The sequence below is a fragment of the Rhinopithecus bieti genome, unplaced genomic scaffold, assembly GCF_001698545.2.
Source record: "Rhinopithecus bieti isolate Rb0 unplaced genomic scaffold, ASM169854v2 scaffold_38779, whole genome shotgun sequence".
Taxonomy (NCBI): domain Eukaryota; kingdom Metazoa; phylum Chordata; class Mammalia; order Primates; family Cercopithecidae; genus Rhinopithecus; species Rhinopithecus bieti.
Genome location: NW_016816249.1, coordinates 218,309 through 228,287, shown reverse-complemented (window position 1 = coordinate 228,287; position 9,979 = coordinate 218,309).

Below are 9,979 nucleotides of genomic sequence, written 5' to 3'. Positions count from 1 at the left end.
TGGGCAACTGTTTGCACCCTCAGATCTTCTATTTACTAGCTGCACTTTCGGAGTGAGTTACTAAACTGCTTGGTGCCCCAGTTTCTTCTCTGTAAAGACAGATACCTGAAAGTCACTGCCACATTTGTTTTCAAATCTGAATGAGTTGAAGCAAGAAAAACATCAGAAAATGCTCTGGTATAGAGTAAGTGCTAAATAAATGCTATCGTAAAAGTGTTGATGATATTTAGGAAACAGACGTAGAGGTTTTCACATTGAGAACAGTGATTGAATTCACTGGGGAAAAATAAAGCTACCATACTTTCTAATGTGTCAGTAGACATAGGATAACCGAGACATAGACATCACTTTTGTTTTCATGATCCTAATCTTTAGAGAGAAAGGAGATGGAAAATTGGAGATATTTCATACAGTATTTTAACAAAGAGAATAGTACTTTGAATATTATTTTATGTTCATATCCTAATATAATTTTAACTATGAGAATAAGACTTTAAAGGGTATTAGATAGTATAAGTGCAAATCAGTCAAATAAAGAGAGTTAACAAAGGAAAAAGGGAGACAGAGAGAAAGAGATTGTGGGGATAAAAAAACCGAGGGAAGATAATTATGGAAGCAGATACAGAAAAATTAAAAGAGTGGGTATCTTTCCTACTTAGATAGGCTTAGGTTTCCTCAGAAACTTCAAGGAAGGAGAAACACAGATAAATCAACTGCCTTTTAGATTCTTTGTTATTGCCCAAGTCACACAGTTATAAATAGTTTTTGTATTTGGGACTAAAACCAATGAGCAGGTCTGGGAATTAATTACCAATAACTAATTCATACATTTTCTGGCCATTGTTTACTATATCAGTGTTGAGCACTTTACAAACATTATATTCTAACAATCATGACATTTATTGCCATTTTTCAGACGTGAAAGCTTGATTTTCCAAGTTACACATTAGAAAATGGCAGAGCTGGAATATAAATTGAGATCTGTCTGACTCCAAAATTTCCAAAATGGCTTCTGATAGGAATCTTGATTTTGAGAAAAATAAGGAAAAGACAAGATTTCTAAAATAAGGCATTTTGTTCTACAAAGAGAACAAATACAAACAAACTTATATGGCCAATACTGATGGGAAAAGAAGTTTATTTTTATATTAAAATTATGTAATCATCTCTGTCTTCAGATTGGAATGTACTTTATTAATGTTAATAACTGAGTTTTTGTGCGTTTACTATTTTGACCAAATGGTAGAACAAGCAAAATTAGAAAGGAATTAGAGTATTGTCATGGTAGGTTGAATGGCCTGTAAAAACCATTCTTCCCCAACCTGAGTGTCTGAGAAATTCTAGGATTGTAAAAAGACATTGCCATTTGTTAGTGTGTGAAACTCTGCTGCAAGGAGTCCAGAAGGCTGAGGGATTAGTTGGAAAACTCATAATCCTTCCTGTAAACATATCAGCTAAATAATACATTCAGAACTCTAAGACTAACAGGTAGATATGGAAAAAAATGCTACCGGAAAAATTAGTGTTAAGTTAGTGGATGGGACAAAAGTGAAAGTTCAAAAATCAGAAGTTTGTGATATACTTACCCTACAGGAATCACCTCTGAAACCAGATCCTTCTTGGCAGACAAGACTTACTCTAGATTCTACTTTAAGTCTGGAATGAAGTCCAGTTTATTTTCTGCCGGGACCAGTGTTGTTGAGGATATGTCCTCATTGTGGCATACTGTATGTAGTAGCCTCTTTTAAATGTAACCGAAAATTTGGAAAGGTTTTCTTATCATGCTCCTGGGGGAATCTCTTAGCTTCCTAATTTCCTTAAATTGAGTCCTTATGCGTAATGCACTCCCTCAAAGCTAGAATCAAGTTAGTCCTGTAAAATAGAATGAGGAAGTTTATGAAAAATTTGACAACATAAAGTTTAACATATGTTTCTAGTCTGTTTTATGGGCAGATATAGCTTTCTTTCTTTTGGTGTATATCTACCATGTCATAAAATTGAACTAAGATGTCAGTTTCAGTCCCAGCAGAAGTTAGATGAGTTATGTAGGTGGGCAGGTGACAGCCAGTTTATTGTGAGCATGTTGCACCTGTGCTCTTTATTTAAGAACCTACTTGAACTTCTGCTTCTTGTGACTCAGAGGAACATTTAGGTCTCAACATTCTCCATGCTTTCTTGAGCAGAGCCCTGAAAATTAACAGTATGAATGAAAATCATATTATGGGCATAACTCTAACTGATGAAAAGATACAGTAGTCTCCCCTTATCTTCAGAGGATATGTTCCAAGACCCCTAGCGGATGCCTGAAACCACAGACAGTATAGAACAATATACTATAATAAAGTTATGTGAATATGGTATGTCTCTCTTTCAAAATATCTTAATATTTTCAGACTAAGGTTGACTGTGGCTAACTGAGGTAACAGGTAATAGAAACTGAGGAAAGTACACCATGGAGAAGGGGAGACTACTGTAAATAGAATGAGATTTCAGAAATAAACCTATGCATGTACAGTAATTGATTCCTGACAGGGTGCCAAAATTCTTGAAAAAAGTGCCAAAGATAGTAATAGGAAAAAGAACAGTCTCTTCAACTAGTGGTTCTGAGACAACTGGATATCCACATGCAAAAGAATCAAGTTGGACCCATACTTCACACCACATAGAAAAAGAAATTAATTTGAAAGGACTGAATACCAATGTAAGAGCTAGAACTATAAAACTATTAGAAGAAAACATAGTGTAAATATCCATGACCATGGTTTTAGTAATGGATTCTTATAGATATGATAATAAAGACACAGGAAAAAAGAAAAAAATAGGTAAATAATTAAAATGTACATTAAAATAAAAATATTGTTCATCAATGGATACTGTTAAGAAAGTGAAAAAGACAATCCACAGAATGGGAGAAAATATATGCAGTCATATATCTTATAAGGTCCATATTCAGAATATGTAAAGAATTCTTACAACTGCATAATAAAAATACACGGTGTGGTGGCTCCCACCTGTAATCCCAGCCCTTTGGGTGGCCAAGGAGGGAGGATTGCTTGAGCCCAGGAGATGGAGACCAGCCTGGGCAACATAGTGAGATCCCATCTATCCAAACATTAAAAAATTAGCCAGCCAGGCGGTGTGGCTCATGCCTGTAATCCCAGCACTTCGGGAAGCCGAGGTGGTCAGATCTGTAATCCCAGCACTTTGGGAAGCCGAGGCGGTCAGATCACGAGGTCAGGAGATTGAGACCATACTGGCTAACATGGTGAAACCCCGCCTCTACTAAAAATATGACAAATTAGCAGAGCGTGGTGGCGGGCACCTGTAGTCCCAGCAACTCAGGAGGCTGAGACAGGAGAATGGCGTGAACCCAGGAGGTGGAGCTTGCAGTGAGCCGAGATTGTGCCACTGCACTCCAGCCTGGGTGACAGAGCAAGACTCCATCTCAAAAAAAAAAAAAAAAATTAGCCAACTGTGGTAGCACACACTGTAGTCCCAGCTATCTGGGAGGCTGAGGTGGGAGGATGGCTTGAGCCTGGGAGATTGAGATTGCAGTAAACTGTGATTGCACCCCTGCATTTCAACCTGGGTGACAGAGTGAGATTCTGTTTCAAAAATAATAATAATAAAAATGCAAATAACACAATTAAAATTAGGCAAAGAACCTTAATAGACATTTTGTCAAAGAAGATATATAAATGACCAATAAGCACATAAAAAGTTACTCAGCAACATTTGTCATTAGGGAAATGCTAATCGCAACCACAATCTAACACTACCTTAAACCCATTAAGATGTCTATTATATATTAAATAAATAAATAAATGTTGGCAAGAATGTGGAGGAACTGGGACTTTTGTGTATTGTGGAAGTGTAAAATGGTGCAGCCACTGTTGAAAAAAGTATGGCAGATCCTAAAAAAGTTAAACATAGAATTATCATATGACCCATTAATTCTACTCCTAGGTATTTACACAAAATAATTGAAAACAGGTACTCAAACAAAACCTGCATAAAATGTTCATAGTAGCAATATTCACAATAACTAAAGATAGGACAATCCACATGTTCATCAGCTAATGAATGGATTAAAAATGTGGTATATCCATGCAGTGGAATATTACTCAGCCATGCAAAAGGAATGAGTACTGACACATACTTCAAGATGGACGAACTTTGAAAACATGCTAAGTGAAAGAGGCCAGACACTAAGGTCACATACTGTTTTGATGCCATTTAAATGAAATATTCAAAATAGATAAATCCATAGAGCCAGAAAGGAGATTAGTAGTTGCCTAGGGATAAGGAGAGAGGGGACTCGGCAGTGACTGCTCAAAGGATATGGGATTTTCTTTTAAGATGATGAAAATATGTCACAATTTGATGAAACTGATGATTGCACATGCATATTGCAACATGCATATTGTGTGTATACTAAACACAACTGAGTTGTACTCTTAAAATAATAAATCTTAAGTTTATGTGAATTGTAACTCAATAAAGAAATAAAATTTTAACATAAAAAGATTAAATAAATATTTTACATTATGAATTAAGATTTTAGTCATTCAGTTTGGCTTAGCGCATTTCTTTCAAAATCATGCTTGACTTAAGTTTATCTTTCTCTTTATAGTAGGTAAAAATAAACCTTTGATTTAAAAGAGTACGATACAGTTAACACACTAAGTTTTCTCTTATTTTAAACCCTCCAGTTTAGGTATCATATAGAACTCAGGCTAAAATTTAGAAAAATGAGAATAATAAGTAGCAATTTAACAAAAGTCAAGTTTGTTAAAACGATATGTTGAAATAGAGTTGTTCTTATAATAGTGCTAAATGCTTGAGACTAAGGGTGTGTGGCATTTAGTCTCCTGTTTGGATACATTGTCTTTCTGAGCAGCAGTTCAGGCATTCAGGATGCCTAGCATTAATCTGCAAATTAAAACAAAAACAAACAAACAAAACACTGATTGAATTCATAACAGAGAGCAAGAATTCAGCTGCCTTTCTGCCACTCAACAGTAGGTAAGTCACAACCTCATTTTTTCTACTGTTATGGAAGACTATTGCATTTCTACCTCATGGTCTTATTAGAAAGAATAAATGAGATAATATCTGTAAAACTATTCAGAAAACTTAAAAGCTAAATAGGTCTGTGAACTTCTGTTTGTGCATTACAGCAATGACATAAAAAGGAAGCAGTATGTTACAGTGTTTACAAAGATAGATTTTGAAATTTAAAAAATTGAGTTTGAACATTGGATGACCCTAGCATAGTGATCATTGCCAATATATTTAATAAGCATGTTACTTAATATTAGCATCTCTAAAATAGGGATGCTAATTGCATAAATTACATAAAAAGCAAGTAGTGTTTCTGAGGATATTTCATGTATATGCTTCCAAAACAATTTAAGTTATGCTAATTTAATTAGTTTGTTAATAGCTATTCTTTTTTCATTAAATGGTCTTTAATTTATAAATATACATTAAAATATCAGATGTTGATTTTTCTTGAAGATATTTTGCTGTTATATATTACTAGACATAATTCCCTTTGTTTTCCATTTATTTTCATATTAAAACTTCTAAATATTTTTTCCTTTAAGGCTATGGAAATTCAAAAGTAGAATTCCCATGATAAGTGACCTCGGGAGTCAGATCACAGCCATAAAGTGGTCACTATAAGTTGTTGCTAGGTTGTTGTTAGAACTGGAGTCATTGTGGGAAGCACTATGCATATAGCATCAAATAGGAAAACATTTGTTAAAAGACCCAGTAATAGTGGAAACTTTGCATTCCAGCACTTTTTTTGGGGGGGGGGGCAGGTAAGTGGGGGATGGTACAGTTAAAGTCAACAGCCTACTAAAATTACCAGGTATTTTCTTTATACAGGTAATGCATAGTACCTAGGACACAACACTAAAATTCTCTCTCTCTCATCTTCATTGCTGTTTTTCAATTTGACAAGCATTTATTGAACATCCATTCATGCCACCCTTTTCAAGGAAAAGTTAGAATTTTCAATTGCTCCATGTGCTTAGATTATGTCTTGGTTTACAAGGAAATTTCTGGGTCTAGGTTATATTATATTTCAGCAGGAGCTACCAATGACCTTGGAAATTGGTTTTACAGTGAATTGCCTCAGACCTGTTGTATGCGTGTGATAATTTCTAGAGTAACAATTATTTTTTAAATAATTCTATTGGCATCAGTTTTTAAAAGGATTAAGATATAGTATAAACGTTCTTTACCAAGAAACCATTATTATCAATTATCCATCTGTTTATATACATACTCACGCCCACATCTACTGATCACCTGCCTCTCTCTCAAATTTACAAGACTTACTGTGGGCCAGGATTTGTGAATAAAATACAGTCCCTGCTCTCCAGAAACTCATAGACCTAGCAAGGGAGGCAAAGAGGCTAGTAATTGTAAATTATATTATGTAGTAGATAATATGAAAGATTTAAAAACACGTTGTGAGAGCATAGAGGAGTAGTATCTACCCCAGACTGGAGTAGAGAAGGAGACATCCTTGATGAATTGATGCCTGAGATGGAATTTTAGAATGAGAAGTAATCAGCTAAATGAAAAACGTCAGGGATTGCTTTAGAGCAAAAAGATTTCGTGAGTGAGCTTCAACAGTCATGAAGAACAAGGAGTGTCCCTATAATTCATCAAATTGTGAGGTGGAGAGGCCACATGAGAAGGTGGGGAGATGGGCTGTATACAGATTCCAGAGCTTTACTGACGTCATGAGATGTTTTGAAGGCAGAAGTCTCAGGGATTTTAAGTGGTGAGTAGGCAAGAGAAGACGGGGGAAATACTCCATTGGTATGCTTTTTGACTACTTCCGTTTTAAGTTTTGTGGTATCCCTTCTTGCTTGCTTATATTCTTCTCTCCTATTTCTTTCCTGTTGCCCCTGTCCCTTTTCTCTTCACCCTTAGCCTTCCTTTGCCTTTCATCTCTTTCCTTACTAATATGAACCAACTAAACAATAGATACATTGTAAAGACACCAGCAATAGACTGCTCAGCAATATGAGATTTTATCTTGGTAATGAATCCTTACTGAGTATAGTTTCTGTTAAGTGAAAGCTGTGATTTTTTAAAAGAAAACAGTTGTTCTCACGTTTGTAAAACTGTATTTTGATTTTTAAATGCCTATTTGAATGGTATTTCCAGGGTTGTGTATCTTGAATCTCTTATTTTATACTTAAAAGTCTATTTTAAGTCAGAAGCAATGCAAGGTTGGTTTAGGTTATTTATTTATTTGTTCAGTATTTTAATATTTAATACTTAAGTGATCAATCATTTAATTTATAAAAAGTCTCATAAAATATTCGAGTGGAACTAAATTGTATAGAAGTAACAAGTTTAAGCCGCCTTTCTCCTTCCTTCTCGCCTCGTTCAAACTGTTACAAAGTTCAGCTGGAGATTTCCTTCTCCCTGGGGTGTTTTATCCCCTGCTCCTCTGGCCACCCTCCCAATGGATCCCTGTGGTGCCAGGCAGGAATGGCCTGCTAGGGGACCCATTGAGCTCCCAGGGCCTTTCTGCTGCTTCCTCTACACCTGTATTTCATTAGGCTCTCCAAACTGACCCAGCTCCAGGTAAAGTCAGAACCTTCTATTGCCAACAGACTTCAGCTTTTCTAGTGGAGGTGTGTGTCCGGGGGAGGAGGGTATCCCTTTTTCACTTCCACAGTTGGGGCACTGACAGTATTTGCAGTGTCTTCCGGGTCCTGCAGGAGCAGTCAGCTTCCTTCATAGGGTCTGTGGGTCCTCTCAGGATTGCTGGTTTGTTCTTGCAGTCAATCTGGAGCTAAAATTCAGAATGCGAGCGTCTGCCCGCTGCTCTGTCTGAAGCTGCAATCTAGTCCTGCCTCCAGTCCGCCATGATGATTTTTCTCCCCAGGTTATTTAAACAATATAGAACTATAGACCACATATAATTCTTCTCTTCAGGATTCACCATTGGTAATATCTGGTGTGCATTCTTGGAGAATTTTTTTTATTTAAGCACACTCACAAAGTCTCATTAATTTTATAATGCATTCTCTAGTTTTTCACTTAAATTGGAAATTTTTCTCGATCTGTGTATGTAGAGTCATTTAGTTGATTTTAATAGCTTCATAATTTTCCATTGTATACATGTAATATATTGTGATTAATATTTGCTATTGTTTGACGTGTCAAAACCATTTTATTTTATGTATATATGTGTATGTATGTGTAAATATGTATGTTATATAAACATATTCTATATATATTTACCCCTGTGCTAGCATGTCTAGAAATATATTCCTACATCTTAACTTATATTAAATATTTTCAATTTGTAATTTCTTGAAATGTATACAGTAATCACTTTTGTTTTAAAACCTTGAAAATACTGGAAATTTTTGTTCTTTCACTCATTTCTCTTTTTATATTTCTCTGTCTCTCTTTTGCTGTTGATTGGCAAAACAGAAAACAATGCAGCTCCTAATGACTGGTGAGCACCATTGAAAATGAACACATGAATTTATTTGTTGGCCATTTGTATATGCTGTTGTTCCTGTTGTGAGTTACCTGTGCATGCCTTCTCATTTTTTCAAATTAGGCCTTCTTGTGGAGTTAATGTATTGACTTTTTCTTAATCATAATATTCTGACTGATGACGCTATCATACCTAACCTTCCGATTGAATAGTATCAAATGAAGACAGTTTTATTAATAAGGAATTTTGCATTTAGAAAATAAAGAAGAGGAAAAGAGACATATAAATCACCCATTTTCTACCACTTAGAAAAGAAAACAAAACTGTTTTACTTTTACTTCCCTGTCTTTTACTTTGGTCTTTCAAAGATTTTTGTTCATCTTATACTGTTGAGAACATACTAAATGAATGTGTTTTTTTCATATTCTAGAATTGCATATAGTAATATATATATATATATAGAGAGAGAGAGAGAAAACCTTTGGATAGAAATTTGACTATAGTTCCCTTTCAAGTCACATCTATTGTCATTCACCTTAGTTATTGTCCCATTCTCTCATGCCCAATTCTGCTCCATTTTCATCAGTTATTGGCTATAAAATTCTCCCTCTATTGCTGTTGTGGCAGGGCCTCCTGGCATCTCTGCTGTAGTGTTTTCACTGCAATACTTGTTCCATGTCCATAACACTTAGGATTCCCAGTCCTGTTTGACCTGGTTGCCCTCAAATCCATTCTTGACTCCCACATGTTCATGGTGCTCCTGCCAGCTCATGCTGCTGTCCTGCTGAAGTGGTGCAATGGGAGCCTAGGCTTGGTGTGGAGCGGCACAAGAATGAGCAAGGACATGAGAACGTCAAGTGGTGTGGGCTTGAGGGAAAGTGTTGGTGGCTGTACAACTGGGAATCCCATGCTATTCAATTCAGGTTGAGAAATAATCATCAATAATGTTTGATGCTTAAAGATAAAGAGGTTTTGAAAATTATGTAAGGAAAAAAGTCAACATATAGATTGAATGCTATAAAACTGATATTTGATCATCTTTTGATCTACTGAGAATAATTTTATATGGTTCAAATCAATAAATGAATATAAGCCTAGAGATTAACAATTTTTTGATAAACACTAAAGACCAAATTTCAAAATGAATTTCCTATACATTTTATCTTTTTCTTTCTATTCAAATATACTTTATTAACTTTTTTATTTTTACATTTCAACTTTTATTTTAGATATAGTGGAGATTTGTTTTAGATACGTGCAGGTTTGTTTCATGAGTATATTGCATCCAGGTTGTGAGCATAGTACCCAGTTGGTAGTTTTTCAACCCATGCCCCTCTCCCTCTTCCCTCTAGTAGTCCACAGTGTCTGTTGTTCCCATGTCTACGTCCATTTCTGTTCTTGCATTAGTTTGCCTAGGATTATATGGCACCCCGCTCCATCCATCTATGTTACTCCAAAGGACATTATTTCATTCTTTTTTATGGCTGTATAGCA